We start from the raw sequence: 22,568 nt of genomic DNA on the forward strand, positions 1-22,568 counted from the left end.
AGATTCTTATAAGGGCTTATGAGGTATCAATTTTTACTATTTTTCCCCCAATCTTAGATAGATGTGCTGCATATACCTATTTGACAACAATTTTCATCCATTTGCCTGAGTTTTTAAAAGCATTTATCTTAGCTTTTATAGAAACATATGTCTTTTCAAACTCATACTTAATCAGTTATATAATATTTAATTAAATGATGAAATTACAATAACAAGTTTAACTGGCATAAACCAGTATGGACAAGAAGCTGGCTCTTGGTAAACATGCAATACCACTGTGGGGGCAGACGTGTGGGGCGTTCTGAGTTGCCCATCAGCCTGGGGCACTGGTGAACAGCAACATCAGTCCTGTGATTGACAGGTGATTAACCTGTGACTAAGGGGCAGGGGTGGGAGGGAGAGGTACGAGCAGGTGGTTATTCCAGCCTATCAGTCCCAATGGAGGTTGATAAGAAATTCGACATTTACATAAAGCTAACCTGGAGGCAGGTCATTCCACCACTCAACAAGTATGAAATATCTATTAGGTGCCATGCATGGTTCTAGGTATTCAGGGAGATAGCAATGAACAAAACCAATGAAGTCTTTTTGTCCATGACTCTTATATTCTAAAGAGGAAGGAGGGAAAGGAGAAATAGTAAAACAAACAAACATTTACTATATCGGGTAGTGGTGAGTGCTATAAAGAAAAATAAGGCAGGGTTAGGATAGAGTACAAGGTAGATGGGGCTGAGGGTGCTATTTTAAATAGTGATCAGGAAATTCTTGATAGAGTGACATCTGAGCAGAGACTTTCTAACAGAACTCTCAGGATTCATAGGAGAATTTTTTTATTACGAAACCATTAAGATAAAATTCATGAAAAACTATAAAATGTAGTGGCTTAGAGCAATTCCTCCGTGTCAACTCTGGTTTGGAATCCCAGGAATACCGCATATTAGTTATGCCAATTATGCTCATTGACCTCTTTGGACCTAAGCTGCTTCATTTGTAAAAGTGTAGAAATAATAATACACACCTTTCTAAGTTTGTTGAGAGCATGAAATGTGAGGGGCATAGAACAGAGAATGGCACTTATTTAGGGCGTACTTAATAAATTGCAGATATTATTGTAGGTTGAGTTTAGCAGCATGTAAATGTGAAATAATGCAAGCCGATGGTGAATACGGTGGAGAGGAAAACTGATTTATAGGAAAAAAATTGGAAGAAAAACTCACCAAAACATCAGCAGTTACATATTTTTGATGGGCACTATTGGTGTAATTTAATTTCCATATTTTCAAATTTCCTTTCATTAACACATCAGACTTTTATGAGTTTAAAAAAAAAGGAAGAAAGAAAGGAGGAAGGAGGGAGGGAAGGTAAGAGAGGGAGGGAGGGAGGCAGGCTTTGCTGTGTTGGACTCCTCCTTATGTCATCCTCTTTCCCTAACCATAGGAACTTTCTCATGCTTTTTCTCCTACTGATGTGACTTTTTTAAAGCAAGAAAAACACATAAATCACAAACACCTTCCAGTAAAGGTTACTAAAACTGCTCTTCTTCCTTAGGAAAACCTCACCCTTCAAGTACAGCTGAAAAGCCATCCTCTTTACGAAGCCTTCCTAGGTTCCCCTCCGAGGAAGTACAGGTCCCCTGCTACCTAGTGCCCGGCCATGGTCCATAAAACGAAAAGAACGCTCCTTTCTCCTGCGTCGTTGGGGCAGCCTGGCACCCACTGTCCGCATGAGCCAGCCCTGCCGCCCGGGCAGCCCGCGCTGCTTCCTCCTGCTCCGGTTTCTGGGGGCCAGAGGTGAGAATAAGGCACTCATTTCCCCCTCCTTCTTCTCATTCACGCTTATTTAACTACAAACTTTCTTGTGAGTTCTTTATCTCGAATCGAACAGGAAAAGAACGCAGGAGCATATCCCAGGGACAAAGTATAGGACCCAAATTAAATGCTTGTGGTTCAAGAAAAAATAAGGGACAACTGTGGCCCCTTTAAGTGATGTTTCTTTAGGGTAAAACCTGCATAAGAAGTCCGCTTCTGAAATACCCTTTGTTTCAATGCCCTTTCTCTGCTCTCTGCCACTCTTCTACAGGCGTGGAAAACGAGCAAGGAGGAAACACTTGGTTTGGTGGGAGGACCTCTGATTCATTTTTTCACCATGCATATTCCTACAAGCTCTCTTTTGGTCACAGCATTACAATAACTTCGAGCAGTATTTGCTAAGAGGCAACGGTTGCCATTAAAAATAGAAACGGCAGCCTTGGATCAACAGGCCCCTCCTCCCTCACCTCCTCAAAAAAAAAAAAAAAAGTGCAATTTGGTTTTATAATAATAAGTCAACTTAAGTATTTTTATTTGCTAGTAACACATACCTCTGTGATTTACTGAGAATGACTAGAATTTATAAAGTTATTTACAAGAATTATTTTTAAAGAATTTTAAAATTATCTGGGTATCTGAAAATATGAGCCAAAACACTTACTTTAACCATTTTTCTCTCTCTCAAATGTTGGGTTTTGGTGATTATCAAAACTAACTCTCCCAGTGTAGCTTATGAGACATTTATATTTCAGCTTAAGGTTCAGACTTGGGATGCACGAACAGCTTTCAGTAGAATCCAATCACACTGTTTTACTGTGATTGTGCAAAGAAGCCTGGTCCTCTGGCCTCAGAAGCAGAGGCCAGTGAGCCCTCCAGTCTCGATGAACGTCGTGAAGAGCACAGAGTCCCCGAACAGCAGTAAATGGAGGGGTTTCTCCCCTCTTATAGCTCCAGATGGAGACTAACTGCATTTTGTGAAACTAAGTATATCAACTCAAGAATGGTAGGTAGCTTCTAACTAGGCCATGGGTAGTTAATACAAACTAAAACCCAAATGAGCTTAAAAGGCATTGTAAATAATGGATAAGGGTCGTCTAGAATAAGCAATGAAAAAATTAAAACAAACTCCTTCTACTGTAGAATTTGTTGTTCTCTACCTTTTTATTTTACTTTATAATTATTAGTCCTCAAACGTGTTTGTATCGAGAATACAAAATAATTGTTTTGAAAAAAAAGTACACCTATGGATAAAGATCTGGAAGATTGCTGGTACCTTATATTTAACCATAACAGGCAAGTAATAAGCATGAAATAAAGCTTTAAAGAAATTCAGATAATTGCCTGACACCTTAGAAACAGCTAACTATATTATATTCCTTTTGGCTGGTACTCAAATAAAAAGGATATGAATTCATTAAGCTGAAACTTGAATCCTAATTCCAACTGGGCCAGATGATGTGGAGAAAACTAAGCTAGCTAGCTCTCAGCAATATCGCAACACACACGTGCTCATAGCACAGGCACATGACTTCCTTAGTTGGGGTTTTTGTTTCAGTCCAATGTTTCAAAACCTAGAGGAATGACTATTACTTAGGGCAAAAACACATTTTGGCCCCGGACATTGAGTTTCATAAGGTTAGGTTACTAATGAATACAGGTCTTCTTTTGGTACTAAACATATAACCTAAGTGATAGGGTTTTAATTTAAAAATTGATTCACATTGTTTTTCTTCTGATGTTTAACTGCACTGATAATTATTGAGCAGCAGCTAAGGACAAAGTGCTGTACTCAGTGGACACTACACTACAATCACTGAATAAGAAACAGAACTTATCTCAAGAAGTCAAAGATTTACGAAGAAGAAAAATTCACATGAATACTGTACACATGAAAAACACAAAGGGTAATGAGGGGGAAATTAAAGAATGGATACAATTTTCCTTCCCTTAATATCCTCACCAGAGGATATGTTTATTGATTTTAGAGAGAGAGAGGATGAGAGAGAACAAGAGAGAGAGGAAGGGAGAGAGAAACATCAATATGGGAAAGAAACACTGACTGATCGGTTGCCTCCTGTAGGTGCCCCAACAGGGATCAAAGCTAAAACCTGGGAGGCCCTGGTGATGGTGTGGGCCGCACCCCACCAAAGTCAGGGAGCCACACTGCTTCTCAAGGTGCCAGCTCGGAGGTGTCACAAAGGCTCGCTCTTGCCCAGCCAGCATGCCCAAATGAGGAACAAGCCCTTTCTGAGCTGTGAAGCCTGCTGAGGCTGCCCTGAACTTTGGAGAGCACTTTTCCTGCCCCATCAGTGACCTGAAATGGGACTAACTCATAGTCATTCCCTTCTCTGACGGAGAAAGAAAGGGAGAGATAAGCAGAGTGCATTTTATTCACTGAATTCATGTATTTTGTAGAGTCAGAATATAGAAAACCTTAAATGCTAGAATCAGTAGTTCCTGCTGATTAAATAAACCATGGACTCAATGAGAAGTTTTGAGCCAAAGGTGGTACAATCACAGTTAGGCTAGGAAGATCAAAGATCAGCATTATAGAATCATAAACAACATCTCTGACAGTGTAGGGAGAAGGAGATGAAGAGTAACTAATAGGATATTGCAAAAGGCCACACACTAGATGATTGCATTTGTATGAAATATCCAGAATAAGCAAATCCATAGAAACAGAAAGTAGATTAGGGCTGCCAGGGGCTAAGGGGAAAGGGAAATGGGAGGGACTGCTAGTGAGTACAGGGTTTCTTTTTGGGTTGATGAAAACATTCTGAAACTAGAGTGTGGTGATGGCTGTACAACCTATGAAAAAACGAAAAACCACTGCACCCTTTAAAAGGGTGAATTTTATCTCAATAAAATTCACTAAAAACAAAAAAACCAGCAAACAACAATAATAAAAGCCCCACACGCTGATGCTGATAACTTGGCAGGCAAAGTTGTGGAATGGATAGGTGGCTTGCAAGTACTTAGAACAATAGTTCATCCCAAGTGGATTTTCCTTATTCCATTTGCTAAAAGATTCGAGGAAGAATTTTATTATTTTTAAGTTTTATTTTATTTTTGCTTAATAAAAGTAATACATGCTCATAACAGAAAATACAAAATGCTAAAGAATAAAATTGCATGTATTCCTACCACCCAGGAATCACCATTAACTATAAAAAAATTTTCTGCTCAGTATTCTAAAATATGTTATATGTACATATACAATTAAACCAAACTGTATATAGTCAGTGCCACTTTGTGACGGAGACAGATTCTGAGAAATGCGTCATTAGACGATTCTGTCCTTGTGCAAACATCACCAAGTGCACGTACTCAAACCTAGATGCTATAGCCTACTACACACACACCTAGGTTAGACGGACAGCCTACTGCTGCTCTAGGCTGCAAGCCTGTACAGCAGGTTAGTGCATGAAACAACACGAGATTAAATCAAGCAGAGAAAATGATGCAAGCAAGGCTCAGTAAACACAAGATGTGTGAGGATGCTGCCAGCATAACATGGCATATGATTATTAAACTTTTTTTTAATAAGTAGAAAGACCATGTTCTAAAATAACAATCTATAATAATAAAAGTATAATATGCTAATCAGACTGGCGTCCTTCCAGACGACCTTCTGGACGAAGCCAGGGCTGTGAGGGAAGCCTGGGTCCCAGATACCAGAGGGAAGAAGCCAGTGCCGGCAGCCGGGGGAAGGAAGGCCTATGCTTGCATGAATTTTGTGCATCAGGCCTCTAGTAAAGTATAATATAGTAAATACTTAAACCAGTACTATGGCCATTTATTTAATTATCAAGTATCATGTATTGTAGATAATTGTATGTATTGTACTTTATCACATAGTAGGTTTGTTACAACATTATGTGTAATGTTGTGCTATCACTAGGTGATGGGAATTTTTCAGCTTCATTATAGTCTTATGGGACCACTGTTGTATATTTGGTCCATTGTTGATTGAAATAGTTATTCATCACATGAGACTGTAATCAATTTTATAGATGTTTTCTTTGTTTTCCTCCTAATGCTATTAACTAAAATTTTCCATGATATTAAATATGTCTTTATAAACATAATTTTTACTGGTTCTATGATATCCTATCATATGAAGATACTATGAAAAATTTAACCATTTCCTGTAATCATTTATCTTTCTTTCATTTTATACTTCTATAACACTGATGAATATCTTTCATATAAATACTGATCCACATTTCTGATTATTAACAATAGTCAACAGTCTGGATACTGGAGTCTCTGAAATGTAATTACTAGGTCAAAGGGTGTGACCCCTATTTAAGTCTATCTATGTATACTGTCAAGTTACTTTCCACACAGGCTGTATTAATTTATAATCGCCTCAGCAAGGTGTGCCAGTTACCACCCCACCGTAAGTCACAATAGCTACAGGTATGATTTTTTAAACACTTCGCTAATTTGAAGGTTATGGCATGATGTTATTTCATAATTTAAACTGATCACTAGTATTGAATATCTTCAAAATATGTATAAGCACTTCATTTGTTCTTTGACAAAAGAATGTGTTGAGTCAGGGACATGGCTTAGATACAGTGTGTTCACATTTGACAGAATGCTTTTGTAGAGATGAAAGCGAAAGGTGGGTGGGTTCTGCTGGTGGTTCCTACCCAAATTAGACTGCCCGTGAATCACCTGCAGAGTTTTTAAAACCATGGATTTCCTGGCTCTGCCCTAGACCAACTACATCAGAACCCCTGGCCTCAGGACCGGACTGGGGAGGAAGGGCAGTACTGGAACTGCTGGGCTGGAGGACAATGGAGAGGTAGCCACAGCGGGCGGAATAACACTCTGGATTTAAGTAACTGGTTATTATAAACAAAGAGGAGTTCTCCAGTCTAGCCAGTTTATTTTTTTAATTAGTGACTTGAAAAAAGGATCTGTTTATCAAATAAGCAGATGACACAACGCATAGCCCGCGTGTAATAACAAGACGAAGTTTTTGAAAATCTTAATATTAGCAGTCCAGAATAAAGGGTCCGAACCAGCACAATGACATTATTTATTAATATCTTTGTATCAAATAATGTGAACACCTACAAAACAACAAAAAAAGAAAAGAAAAAAATTCTTACAACTTTTTAATTGTAGTGTATTCGGTATCTGGATTTGGGCAAAGATGAAACTTCCCTCGCATTTGGTCACCACCCGGTCTTCTTACTCTGCCTTGCACGTCTCCCCTCGTACAGAGCTTCCCCCTCATACGGAGCCCCGTGCCTCCCTGGCTCTCCTGACTGCCCCTCTGCAGTTCGTGCCAGTAGGAGCTGCTGGTTCTCCCAGTACCCACACTAGGGTCAGGAGGGTGTCATACTCGCCACAGTCCTCGAAGCAGCGAGGAGGCCATGCTCTATTACAAGGATGGCCTGGTATAAAAGTCTCATCTCCTTTGAAAACCTTCTATCTATGTTCTGGCCTGAAGTTTACCAACATTCCACTTAACCCTCCACATTTGCTAAAAATATTGGCATTCAATTAGTTTTTAGGTCATCACCCTGAGTGACTTCAAAGTCTATGTGGATGAGCTCATACCTATCCTCACAGGTCCTCATCAGTCTTAACTCCAACAAAGTTCACCTCCACTTCACTTCGCCTCTTATGATCATACCCTAAACCTTGTTATCAGCCAGAAATGCGGATATTCTGAATGCCACATGCTGTCCACAACCTCCTAGCGGACTAGCTTTCTTATTGCCTTCTTCCTCAATAACTGGTCTTCAATGTACAACAAAACTGAGGTCCCACGCCCCTTTTACTCAACGTCTTTCCTTCTCTACCTATGAGACCCACCACCAGAACCCTTGGTTCCCTTTCAAACACCTCCTCTCACAGAATTCATTCTGTAAAATGTAATCCCAAGATTGCTCTACTCTTGTCCGTGGGAAGCTGAACAGTGATGGAGAAAATCACACAGATAAGGGGCAAAATGGTCCCACAGACATTTCAAGGTTTCTAAACATGCCCTAGACCCATTGTCTTGCCTGCCAATCCTTTCCCTTGTTCTTAAGTCAGCTTCATCTATTCACCCCAACAATTACTTCCAGCACAGGTGCCTGTAGCAGCATTCTCTAACCACTTCTGCAAATGACTATTCAATTTGATTTTACTCACCTTCCCTTCTTCCTGACTTACAGAGACATCCACTGTTATCGTCTACATCACTCCTGGTGTCTCAGAGGATGTGTGATCCCTCCTCTTGTAACCGCCAACCATTCCAATCCCATCTCCCATTTCCCTCCCCACCTTGTTTGACACTTTGCTACAAAGCTTCTATTTACCAAATTTTCAACCTCTTCCTCTCTGTTTTAACCTACAAGCATACTCAGGTTCTTTCCATCCTTTTAGAATAAATGCCCTTGAATCTGAATCCTTCTCTAGCAACTACCCAATTTCATACCTTTCCTTCACATCCCAACCCATCCAAAGACTACAGACCTGTGGGCCCTTCCCCCCAACACTTAGGGGCCATATAATTTAGAATTCAGATAGAAAGATATGTTTAATTTTAGAAAGAGAATATGTGTTATATACAGTATTTCATACCATCCCCACTGGGGCCTGTAGAAGCATTCTGCATGCAAATTCAATATTATTTACGCAGTGAAATGTCTGAATTTCACACAAAGTGGGACAAATGAAGATTATAAATCAGCTCACACCCATTCAGGTCAGGCTTTACTGCCAAGCCTTTCCATTTTCTGAGTTTGTTGAATTTTGAGATTCAAACGAGGGAATATGGGCCTGTGGTTTATTCCCATTCTCCTCCACTCACTCCATGATCCACGATTACACGTCTCCCCCCATCACCCCAGTGCACCTGCCCTCCCTAGTCCTCCATGACACTCGAATGTCAACCCCACAGGAATTCTGGCACACCGTCCGCTCTGTCACTGAGCCTTCCTGCTGTTTGTCACTTGTGATCACGCCCCCCAGCGAGTCCTCCTTGAATCTCTCTATTCGAGGCTCGGGCACACGGCATTCTTACAGCCTCCTCTCGGCCTGCTTAATTATTCTTTCCCCTCTCTTTTCCTGGAACTTCCTCTTCAGAGTTATCCAGACCTCCATCTCAGCCCAATGACCACCTAGTTGTCTTACTTTTAAAATTTATTTTTTAATAGCTTTATTTAGCCATAAAATCCACCCTTTTAACCTCTACATTTCAGTGGCTTTAGTCTAATTGCAGAAATGTGCAACCATCACCACATCTAATTCCACAACATTTCCTCACCCAAAGGAAACCCGTCCCCATTATGCAATTACTCCCCAACCCTACCCACTCTCTGTCTCTACAGATTTGCTTCACCTGGACGTTTCATGTAAGTGGAATCATACAATATGCAGTCATTTGTGTCTGACTTGTTTCAATCAGAATAATAATTTCAAGGTTCAGCAATATTGTTGCATATATCAGTATTTCATTCCTTTTTTTATGGCCAAGTATGTCAATGTAAGGATATACCATACTTTGTTTATCTGCTCACCAGTTGGTGAACACTTGGGTTGTTTCTACTCTTAGCTGTTAGAAATAATGCTACTATGGACACCTGTGTACAGTTCTTACATCCTATATAATAAAAGGCTAATATGCAAATCGACCAAACGGCAGAACGACCGGTTGCTATGACACACACTGACCACCAGGGGGAAAACGCTCAACCAGAAGCCGGGCTCATGGCTGGCGAGCGCAGTGGCAGTGGCGGGAGCTTCTCCCACCTTCGTGGCAGTCGGACATCCCCCGAGGGCTCCCAGACTGCAAGAGGGCACAGGCTGGGCTGAGGCCCATGCACTGGGCCTCTAGTAGATATATATTTTCAGTTCTGTAGGACATATATCTAGGAATGGAACTGGTGAGTCATATGGTAACTCTGTTTAACTTTTTGACAAACTGCCAAACTGCTTTCAAAAGCGGACATACTATTTTATTTTCCCACTAACATTGTCCCAGGGTTCCAACTTGTCCATATCCTGTCAATACTTGTTTTCCTTTTTATTTTCTAATTCTAACCATCCTAGTGGGTATGAAATGGCATCTCATTGTTGGTTTGATTTGTATTTCCCTAAGGACTAATGATATTGGGCATCTTTCCATGTGCTCACTGGCCATTACATATCTTCTTTGGAGAAATGTCTACTCAAATTTTTGTCTTTTAACATTATGTTCTGCAGTGATTCCTAACTCTGCTTTGGTGTTAGGAACTGCTCTGAGAATCTGATCAAAGTCAAAAAGTAAAACCACGTATATACAAAATAAGGCACACAATTCTCCTGAAAAGACCAGCCCACTAAGGCCACCCTTCAAGGACCCTCCAGATTAAGCACCCTTGCTGTACTAGTCACTATAAGTTCTTAGCTATGGCTGAATATGAAAGATCACCTGGGAGCTCTTAGAAAAAACAGCAACACATTACCCAACTGACCCAGCAATTCCACTTCTGCGTAGACTGAAAAGAATTGAAAGCAGGGACTCAAACAGATACATGTACATCGTATTCACAGCACATTAAGCAGCCTCACTTGTAAATAAAACTTTATCATAGTAGGCATGTTTAGTAAAAAAAAACAAAAACATGGTATGTATAGGGTTCAGTACTATTATTAGTATCAGGTATCAACTGGGGGGTCTTGGAACATACCCCAAAGATAAGGGAGTTTACTGCACATACAAGATGGATGAACCTCGAAAACAATGAATGGAAGGAATCACACACAAAAGGACACATATTACAATTTCACTTACATGAGGTACCTAGAATAGTCAATTGTGTACCAGTAACGACATAAAGTAGAACAGAGGTTACCTGTTCTACTTTAAGATGTAAGAACTGTACACAGATGTCCATAGTAGCATTATTTCTAACAGCCAAGAGTAGAAACAACCCAAGTGTTCACCAACTGGTGAGCAGATAAACAAAATATGGTATATCCTTACATTGACATACTTGGCCATAAAAAAAGGAATGAAATACTGATACATGTAACAATATTGCTGAACCCTGAAATTATTATTCTGATTGAAACAAGTCAGACACAAATGACTGCATATTGTATGAAGGGGAAATGGGAGTTTTTAATGGGTTCAGAGTTTCTGTTTGAAATGACAAAAAAGTTCTGGAAATGGACAACATCGTGAATGTGCTTAATGTTACAAAACTGTATACTTAAAAATAGTAAAAATGGTAAAGTGTATGTTATGTGTACTTTACCACACTTTAAAAAAACACACACACACAACAAATGACCAGGACACCACTCCAGACCCATTAAATCTGATTTTAGAGGTGTGGCTTGACCATCAATATTTTGCTGAGAAGCTCTCTGGGTAATTCAGATGCTCAAACAGGGTTAAGAATTGTTGCTTCCTATTCTTCTCGGTGGTATCACCTACTTTCATGGTTTCCCAAATCTTTCTTTCTTTTCTTCACCTCTCAAAGGTTCCACCTCAAAAATTCAGCTCGAGGTCAGCTCACAGGATTACTTCTCCCCACCCTAAAATTGCCCCACTGAAAGAGTACCCATCCACTGATCATCCTTAAATTCCACATTCTCCCCATCAAATCATCCATAATGTGACTTTCCTCTTAAAGATTGAAGTCTCCGCTCTCTTCATTATGATAATCACTCCTGCTCTGGCCCAGGTCTTCGTCAACTCTTACCTGGATTTGCTAACCTAAGTTTCCCTACTTGCAGATAATTTCCCTGCTTAAAATCTTTAGTAGACTCTACTCCCTCCAGGCGGAAGTCTATGCTGCCCCAAAGGTCACCTAAGCTGCCTTATGATAGAGCCCTTGCCCATTTCTCCAGGATCCTCTGCCACCCTACTGTCTGCCCTGGTTCCTCATCTACCACATACAACTTCTCACCTCTTTGCTGTGCTTGTTATACACGGACAAACCATGTAGCTTCCCCTTTTGGCTAACTCCCACTCATCTTTTAAGACCCAGTTCAGAGGACCCTCTCCCCCAAATTAAATTTCCTTCCTGTCTTTTAATAGCTTATATAGAACTCTATCATTTACATGTATATCTTAATTATTTATGTCTTTTCCCCGGCTAAACTTTAAGCTCCTCAAGGAGCAGAAACTGAGTATGTTTTGTCTTTTTATCTAAAGCCCTTAGCAGAAGGCCTGACAATGTTCACTAAATTAAGTTGTTTTACAAAGTGTTATGGAGTTTGAAGCTATTGCACCATTGAGTATCTACTATGCTGCACCTGTATTGCTTTATTTGATCTTCCCAAAAATCCTATGAAGTCATTATTATCATTATTTCCAGAAGTACGGAAAAATAGACTAACATGTCCATATCCAAGGTCAAACACAGCCGACAGGTGGTAGAAGTGAGATTCAAATCCCAGCAGCCGACTCTGGAGCTTGTACCCTCCCTCTAGCACAGGTCTTCTCACCTGCGCAGGTCTCATCTTCTCCAGCAGATATTTCCTTCCAGTGTTTATCTCTATGGTTTTAAAAATCCAAACATACATTCTTTATCTTTTAAAATTTAAAAAGCTTTAGCATGTTTCTACATAGTCTTCATAACTAGTCACAGGGACAAAGGTAGAATGTTGCAGTGAGAGTAGAAAGCAAATCAACTGCTCTAAGTTCTAAAACAGGGGAAAGCAAGATAACAGTCACTTAGGTGATAATGACCAGGAGCTAAAAATAAAATTAAAATATACTCTTAGATTGCAATAACAAAAGCAAATTAAAAATCTGTAATTCGGATAGACACATGAGATTCCATGTTGCTCTAGAGGAAGAAATAACAGGTGCATGGAGAACTTAGTCAATGAACAGACACTAATTAAAAACATATTTAAATACACAGGGATATGAGAAAAAGTTTAAAACCACTTGGAGAGATTAAATATACACAGCTGAGAAAACACACCAAGTGTGTTGAAGGGATACTTCACAGCGAAGAGATGTCTTAGGTGGCTGGTAATTATTAAGTGTTGGACACAGTACTAGCCACTGCACTGTTTCATTCTCAGAGCTCTGCAAAGCAGATACTGCCCCCAGTTTTACAAAGAAAAAACAGAATCAAAGAAGTTAGCAGAGTCTCGATGTCTCAAAGCTTCTAAGTCATGGAACGTAGGGTCCCAACCAAACTCTGACTGCAAATCCCATGTTCTTTCCACAATTCTACACAGTCTCTAACATAAGCTATTAAACAATTCACCATAGCTAAGATTTGGAAACAGCCTAAGTGCCCATCAGCAGATGAGTGGATTAAAAAACTGTGGTACATCTACACAATGGAATACTATGCTGCAGTAAAAAAGAAGGAACTCTTGCCATTTGCAACAGCATGGATGGAACTGGAGAGCATTATGCTAAGTGAAATTAGCCAGTCAGAGAAAGATAAATACCACATGATCTCACTCATTCGTGGAATATAGAGAACTACATAGACCGATGAACAGGGACAGATCCAAAGACAGAGAAACAGCGATCAGACTATCAATCCCCAGAGGAAAAGTAGGGGAGGGTGGGGGTAAGGAGAAGAGATCAACCAAAGGACTTGTATGCATGCATATAAGCCAAACCAATGGACACGGACAACAGGGGGATGAGAACATGAGGGGGGGGGGGGGATGTTGGGGATTAATGGGGGATGAGGACACATTTGTAATACCTTAACCAATAAAGAAATTAAAAAAAAAATACAGAATAGGAGACTTGCCAGTGAGGGTACAAGGAAAAGTCTAGGCAGACATATTAGAAAACATGAACACAGTATCTTCAAGGTTGAGGAACGGCCATCCCTGGAGATCTTTACGGTAACATCATGAGGGGCTAGAGTCGATATTGGAATTGCCAGGCACAGTGGCACTACCACATGTGGATCTTCTAATGTGAACCGAACGTTCAACAGAGGATGTGAACGAATGAGATTCCTTGTTCTCCCCTCTCAGCTTACCAAGGGAAGCATGAACCTTTCTCTGAATCTCACATCACTGTAATATGGTTACTTGTGCTTCTGCTTGAAAGTTTCCAGCCCTCAGACTGGCCCGCCACCTGCAGGTACCAACTGTAACCAACAGTAAATACATTGCATTCATTACTTGCCTGAACTGCAAATTATACTGAACTTCGGTGGTTTAGACATTTAGGACTGGACCAGGCTCCCATTTAGTACAACTGGGCCCTCAGTGAGCTCCATACCTGCAGCCCAGGCCTCTACCAGTGGAAAAAAACCTGTTTTTTGTTTGGGCAATAATTTGGCCAATTTCTCTTACTTTGGTACATCTGCTCACAGTAAACTTTGTATAAGAAACCACTCCCACTTAACATCTGTTACCTTGTCTCTCTCCCTACTTAACCCTAGGCACCCCAATAACATTTGCAACCATGTACATTAGAGAATTATGTCCCAGAATCTATTCCAATTATCTTGAAGTTACCCGGGAGGTGAAATAACCTGGGAGGTGACGGGAGAGTGAACCAGGGAGCCCTCTGGAATGTATGGGTCATTATAGGAATTCTCCTTCAACCCTGGAAGAGGGAGATGTATATAACTCAACAATGGTTAGCTCTGACCAACATATATTCCAGCTGATTGTCTAAATGAAAGACAAACACTCACACAGAACAGGCAGGGAATTTAACTCGGTTTTCTAATATTTGGTGTGAAGAAACGTGAGACCCAGAATACTGTCCATCTTCTCAATAAATGTCTCAAAGGACCCGACTCTTCTGCACCCTATTCTGAACTGAATGGCTCATGCCCACAGCTTTTCCTTCGGACCCTCATGGGCTGTGCCAAGGAAGCTTGATCCACCTTCTCCCACAGAAGACACTACGACAACACCTGAGACACCTCTCCACCGCTCTGCGAGCTACTGGAGTGGCCAGCACAGAAGTTCTATTCAAAGATAATGGTGATGGGTAGAGTCTGTGAGATATGTAAGACAGAGTTGTTTTGGGGGCAGAAAAAGAAGTTGAAAAGATACACCGAAAAAAATGACAAGACACACAGAGGATCTTTGTCACTATAGTTAACAAATATGTAGGGGCTCTCGACCTTACCTCAGAGTAAATCATATCACATGCTCAGTTCTTCCAGATTTCAATGGCTAGGCTATCAAACAGATATGGACACTTTTGAGTGGGGGAATTTGTGGTCCCACCAAAGACAGAAGCCTTAGTGAGAATGGTACTTAACTGCATCTCCTAACATGGCCCCAGAGTCACGTGAGGTCTGCCTCATCTCTTGCTTTCACCATTGACAAGCAATACAACCTTGGGAAAGATACTTAACCTTTTGGAGCCTCAGTTTCCATGTCTGTATAATTCAGAAATAATATTCACTAACAAGTTAGTATGCAAATTAAACGAGAAAAGCACACAGCCTAATATATATGTCCCTATGCACAGGAGGCTACGATGTGCCTTATGAAGAAATATGCATATTTAAGATGAGCTTAATTCAGGCAGGAGTTACAGCGCTGCTGGCCGTAAGTTCAATGTTAGTGAATCAACAATATATATATAATAAAGTATCTTTACACAGAAACACAATAGAAACACACTTAAAATAAGGTTATGTATTGAGTTGTGACCAGAGGTATTTAAAGAATTCTGTATTTCCCCAAGAAGCAATGACTCAGTCTTTGCTAATTTAGTGTTAGCCACGACTTTACAGAACATAACTCCTGTGAATAAGAAGAATAAACTATTGTTCATTAAAGATAGAACATGACAGAAGTTGAGAATGTGTAGAGTCTGATCATGAAAAGGCCTTTTATGTCCACCAAGGAATGTGGACTTCAAAATGCTTCTAATCTGCTACTGATTAGAAGACTGTGGGCTGGGGAAGCCTCTATATCATCTTGGTCCTTGGTATATCCCTCATATCGGGCACAGATGCATCATCCACAGGAAAGACTACTGCCCCCCACTGTCCCCTGGCTCAGAGCAACGCTGACAAGGGAATCCTGGGAGCTACAAATTGTCCAATAGCCACAGTGAAAGTCAAAAGAAACAGGTGAAATTAAATTTAGTAATGTACAGTTAGTAGGTTTATAGCTGTTCGTGTGGAAAATAATACAATAATGAATAAATAATAATACAAAAACAGTCTCTGTGTTTCGCATACTCACAACTTGTAAACCTACTTTTGCCCTACCCTGTGTTTGCACTCAATGTGCATTCGCTACATCACAAATGATCAAAAGCCACCTGTGGCTGGTGGCTCTATGCTGGGTAGTGAGGGCCTCGAGTATCCTCCAGTGCCTGCTGGTCGTCCTCCACTGAAGAATTGGCCTAACTTTCACCATTTCTCTAAGGGTCCCCTGATCAGTCCTCTCCCCACCCCCAGAGACAGTCGCTGACTCTTCTCCTGTACTAATTAATGAAGGACATGACAAACTCTTACAATAAACAGCTGTTAAATAAATGAACAGGAAGATATAAGTGCAAGAATAAAATTGGTTATTTTTGCATTTTACAAATAAACCAGATGGGAGGGTACATCAATTGAGACCAAAGATAAATGCAAAAGCTATATCCATACTTTACTTCCCCACTCATTTCCAAGGATCCAGTTACAAGGACTGTGTGAGGTAAAACCATTCCCATCACAAATCCCGACAAGACAGAGTGACATCACCTAGGAATCAACATGCCTGTTAACTATTAAAGTTTCACCAACTGTAAATGATCCCTCTCTGAATGTCTGTGTAGACACAAGCTCCTCTCGGGAATGTGCATGGACATAAACTGACTCAAAACAAATCATAAGCCAGTGTTACTATTCCAGGGGTGCTCGCAATATCTGAAAACAAGGATCTTCATTTGGATTCTCTGGTTTTTACATCAGGGTGCAATGACCTTAGAAAGAGCAAGGTCTAAGAAAAGGAGAGGTAGCTAATTAAGAAAATATGCAGCACACGCCTTCAACTGAGAATCTCATGGTAATTCATAGTCCATGTCTCACGAATCTCATGGTAATTCATAGTCCATGTCTCATACCAATCTCTGCTACCCATGTCAATGCTCTCCCTCATATGGTGATCACCTCCCTCTAAAGCACATTTCTGAATTAGCTGTGAGTTACTTTTCATGAACGTTTCCAGTGCAAACCAAACACAAGTTAAACAATGCTTTCGTCTTATAACATATTTGAAGTAGAATAGAAATAAAGTTCATTAAATGTACAAACATTAAAAAACAAAATCAGTTCTACCTTAATCCTTATCCCTATGTTCATCCTGTCCCCATTCCAGAATAAATCAGCAACTCCAACAGCAGCACCATTTGAACCCAGTATATATAGCAATTTAGAGCGTAGGCTATAGAGGCAACTGCCTGGGTCTGAATCCTACTTCACTGCTTATTATACCTGTGTGAGCTTAGACAAGTTACTTTGCCTCTCTGTGCCTGTTTCCTGTGCAGGCAAAGGACAGCACAAACAATGTTGCTATAAGGACTAAATCAATATATGTGAAGTCCTTAGAACAGTATGTGGCACATAATAAATTCTACATAAAGATTAGCTTTATGGTTAACAATATCACTGTTATTTCCTAATGTTGTTTTCCTCATCAAAAGGGGGGAAATTCAATTAATAAAAAAAGAGAGGGGAAATGTAATAAGATTAAATAAAAATAAAATTTTAAACATTTTCTCATTTAAAATTCTAAAACACAAAAGCAAAATTTGAAAAGGCCAATTAAAAACAATTAAGTTGCTCAGTCAGTTAGAGCATAGTCCCAATATATCAAGGTTACAGGTTCGATCCCTGGTCAGGGCACATACAAGAATCAATCAATGAATGCATCAATAAGTGGAACAACAAATCAATGTCTCTCTCTCAAAATAAAAATAAAAAATAATTTAAAAAAATCAATTAGCCCTGACTGGTTTGGCTCAGTGGCTAGAGCATCGGCCTTCGGACAGAAGGTTGCAGGCACATTCCCAGTAGGTGGTGTGCAGGAGGCAGCTGATCAATGTTTCTAACTCTCTATCCCTCTCCCTTACTCTCTATAAAAAATCAATAAAATATATTTTTTTTAAAAAATAAATTAATTAAAAAATTTTTTAATTTTAAAAGTACTTGTTATCTGATGAAGTTTTAACATCATACTTATTGACTAGTATCTAAGGACTTACAGATATAAAACATGAATTGTAAATATAAACCTCATAGTCAATTAACTATTATTTGACTTAACATATGAAATGATGAAACCAAACATCTAGCTTCTACCTCAACACAAGCATAACTTGTTTTATTGCACTTCACAGTGATATTGTGTGTGTGTGTGTGTGTGTGTGTGTGTGTGTGTGTGTGTGTTTAAACAAATTGAAAGTTTATGGCAACCCTGTGTTAAGTTGAGCAAGTCTATTGGCACCATTTGTTCAATAGCAGTTGCTAACTTCCTGTTTCTTGTCACATTTTAGTAATTCTAGCTATATTTCAAACTTTTTGGTTATTATTATTATATTTTTCATGGTTACCTGTGATCACTGGTCTTTGATGTTACTATTATAATTGCTTCGGTGAACTTAATCAATACATGTTCTGAATGTTCCACAGACTGGCCCTGTCTCTCTCCCTCTTCTCAGGTTTCCCTATTCCCTAAGACACAAAATACTGAAATCAGGCCAATTAATGAGCCTACAATGGGCTCTAAGTGTTCATCTCTCATATTAAATAAAAAATTAGAAATGATTAAGCTTAGTGAGGGAGGCATGTTGAAAGCTGAGATAGGCCGAAAGCTAGGCAGGCCTCTTGTACCAAAGTTAGTCAAGTTGTGAAAGCAAAGTAAAAGTTCTTAAAGGAAATTAAAAGTGCTACTCCAGCGAATACCATGAATGATAAAAAAAAGTGAAATATCCTTACTGCTCACAGGGAGAAAGTTTTAGTGGTCTGAATGGATCAAACCAGCCATAACATTTCCTTAAGCCAAATCCTAGTCCAGAGCAAGCCCTTAACTCTCTTAAATTCTAGGAAGACAGAGAGAGGTAAGGAAGCAGCAGAACAAAAGTTGGAAGCTAACAGAAGTTGGTTCGTGAGGTTTAAGGAAAGAAGCAGCAAGTACTGATGTAGAATCCAGAAGATCTAGCTAAGATAATTAACAAAGGTGGTTACCCTGAACAACAGATTTTCAATGTAGACAAAACAGCTTTACATTTGAAGAAAATGCCATCTCTACGACTTTCATAGCTAGAGAGGAAAAGCCAATATCTGGCTTCAAAGCTTCAAAGGACAGGCTGACTCCCTTGTTAGGGGCTAATGCAGCTGGTGACTTGAATTTGAAGCCAATGCTCATTTAGGTTGTCAAAATCCTAGGACCGTAAGAGTTATGCCAAATCTCCTCTACCTGGTGTTCTATAAGTAGAACAACAAAGACTGGATGACAGCACATCTGTTTACAACATAGTTTACTGAATATTTTAAGCCCATTGTTGAGACCTACTGCTCAGGAAAAAAAAAAAAAAAAAAAAAAAAAAAAAAAAAGCCCTTCCAAAATATTACTGCTCACTGACGATGTGCATAGTCACCCAAGAGCTCTGATAGAGATATACAAGGAAACTAATGTTGTTTTCATGCCTGCAAACACAAAATCAATCCTGCAGCCCATGGGTCCAAGAGTGATTTCAACTTTCAAGTCTTACTACTTAAGAAATACATTTTGTAAGGCTATATAGCTGCCACAGTGATTCCTGTGATAGATCTAAGCAAAGTAAATTGAAAACCTTCCGGAAAGGATTCACCATTCAGATGTCATTGAGAACATTCATGATTCACGGGTAGAGATCAAAGTATCAATATTAACAGGATTTTGGAAGAAGATGATTCTAACCCTCATGGATGACTTTGAGGGTTTTAAGGCTTCAAGTGGAGGAAGTAACTGCAGATGTGGTGGAAATAGCAAGAGAACTAGAAGTGGAGCCTGAAGATGTGACTGAATTGCTGCAATCTCATGATAAAACTTTAACAAATGAGGAGCGGCTTCTTATGGATGCGCAAAGAAAGGGGTTTCTTGAGATGGAATCTACTCCCGGTGAAGATTGTTAAAATGACAGCAAAGGACTTAGAATAGTACACAAACTTAGTTGATAAAGCGGTAGTATTGTTTGTTTGTTTTATAGATTTATTTTTCAAAGGGCACAAAAACTTAAGACAATTTAAATACAAGTTTAAACAGAATTGCTCTGTTGATGTCAGCAATGATGCCAAAACTGGTTCTCTCAGCCAGACACTCGCCTCTATCTTCTTGGTGAAGAAAAGGGGTCTGATACTTTATTCATATACATCCTTCTTATCTGCAATGTAATCTACAATTTCTTGTGGACACATCAATTTCTCCGCATCTATATCAGGAATTTCAAACCCAAATTCGTTCTCCATGGCCATGATAATCTCCACTTGGTCCAAACTGTCTAAGCCCAGGTCTTTCATAAAATGGGAATTTACTGAGAGCTTTTCTGGGTCAATCTTGTCATAGAGTTTCAAGACTTAAAGAACACGGTTCTTCATCCCCTCTAACGTCAGCGGGGGCGCGTCACTATACTGGCGGCACAGCTGTGTGACTCTGCCTGGCACCTGCACGAGCCCGAGCCCGGAGCCCTGGGCCTCGACTGGGTCCCCACGGGGCGCAGCGTGGTGCTGAGTGGCCGGGCGGTGGCCAGCGTGGGAAACCGGGGCAGCGACGCCAAGGCCGCGGGCTGGCGGTGGACACAGGAGGAAAGGACACGAGCCGCCATGACTATGCCGGCCCACACGGTAGTATTGTTTGAGGATTGAATCTAATTTTGAAATAAGTTCTACTGTACGTAAAATGCTTTCAACCAGCATCACATGCTATGGAGAAATCGCTTGTTAAAGGAAGAGTTGAACTGTGGCAAACTTCACTGTTGTCTTATTTTAAGAATTGCCACAGCCACCCCAACCTTCAGCAACCACACTCTCATCAGGCAGCAGCCTTCAACATCAACAAGGCAGGACTCTCCACCAGCAAAAAGGTCACAACTCGCTGAAAGCTCAGATGATAGTTAGCATTTTGGGGCAATAAAGTATTTTTAATAAAGGTACGTGCACTGTTTTTTTAGACATACGCTATTGCTCACTTAATAGGCCATAGTATAGTGTAAACCTAACTTTTATATGCACCAGGAAACCAAAAAAAAATGTGTGACTTGCTTTATTGCGACCTTCGCTTTATTGCGGTGGTGTTCTGGAACCGAACCCCAATATCTCCCAAGTATGGCTATATATTTCTCATCTTGACTGGGTTTTAAAAGGAAATACTTTATTCAACATCAAGATGGTAGTATTTGATATTTCAGGCAAAATATTTATTAAAAAATAGTAATAATTAAGGTATCTTTACAGTTAAAGCCAATGTATGCTTATGTTACACTAAGCTATAACCCTGCATAGTAACTGTGAGCTTGGTGAAAGGAGTCACTGCTACAACTAAAATCACACCAGACAATGCCAGAGCTTACCTCTTTAAGGACTACAACACTTGAGAGAGAAATGGGTAAGCCAAGAGATTCCAAACTTTTCTCAGCATTTCTGAGTGATAATTTTTGGAGTAAACCCTCTACGAGGTCCCCGGGAACAATTTGCTAGCTGTTGCACAGATGTTTTCACTTCATTAATTTTACATCCCCTTGGCTTCCCAAGAATTAAACTGTGTATTAAATATAGCCCAATACCTAATCCCGTCTAAATCTTCCCAAACATTTACTTTCACAAACAAGAAAATTCCTATGTACATATTTCACTGAGTTTTACAACACTGAATACTAAGATCACCTTGAATTCCATCTTTTCTTACCCTATCTTTTGCACAAATTAAAGATTGTTCCCAGCAACAAACCCCCTCAGCCGGACAAGCTCAGACCTGGCTGTAATATTTGTGGTTAATTACTGTGGTTGGAATTCTCAAGTGCAGCTGGATTTGCAAGCTAGTCACCTGGCTTGTTTAGACACTACCCTGACGTCAAAACTCGTGCCTTTTAGCTCTAATCATAAGACTGAGGTTCTTCGCACTGCCAGCCTCCAAAAGTAAAGGTATTTTGTGATAATACAACATAAAAGTATTTTAGAATGTAAAGGAGTAATATTTGATGTCCTAGGAGAAAACCAACACGATCAGGAACAAAAACTACCCTAGTTTTAAGTGGCTGTAAACAAAATGAACTTCTTTCTGTTATGATACAAAGGAGATACGGAACTACCACAGATGGACACCAGTTAAAACTACCATTTAAACCTGCACATGTGAAAAGTCATTCATGAAGATATGGCGAATGTATTCTCTGATTGGCCAAACAAGTTGTACCAAAAATTCCTCTCAACAATTAAAAATTCCTATAGGATACAGTAAGTGTTCACTTAACATCATCAATGGTTCTAGGAAACTTCAATGTTAAGTGAAAGGGCCTATAATGAAACCAATTTGACCACAGGCTAAATGATAGAAATAAGAGTTGAGTTCTTAAGATATATTTCTGATCACAAAAACATCAAACATTGCTAAAGACCCAAAACACTTCCAATATTAAACACTGAAATAAGTGTGAGCTAACCACATATTTGAGAAATATATTCATGAAAGATTCATGAAAACAAATAAGATAACTATTTTCCACCCCCACTGATTCCAGTTCAGGGTCTCCGTGACCAAAGCCTGTAACCACACTCAGGGCCCAAGGCAGGACCCACCCTGGACAGGGCGCCTTCCATCACAGGGCCA

The 22,568-nt window shown here is 39.9% G+C and overlaps 1 protein-coding gene and 1 pseudogene across 22 annotated transcripts in view; both read right to left on the reverse strand.

Moving 5' to 3' along the window:
- Positions 1-22,568, reverse strand: part of NCOA2 (nuclear receptor coactivator 2) — a 272,696-nt gene that overhangs the window by 101,809 nt on the left and 148,319 nt on the right. The window lies entirely within an intron of this gene.
- Positions 19,948-22,432, reverse strand: LOC118670926 (annotated as a pseudogene).

Source organism: Myotis myotis, unplaced genomic scaffold, assembly GCF_014108235.1.
Source record: "Myotis myotis isolate mMyoMyo1 unplaced genomic scaffold, mMyoMyo1.p scaffold_m19_p_16, whole genome shotgun sequence".
Taxonomy (NCBI): domain Eukaryota; kingdom Metazoa; phylum Chordata; class Mammalia; order Chiroptera; family Vespertilionidae; genus Myotis; species Myotis myotis.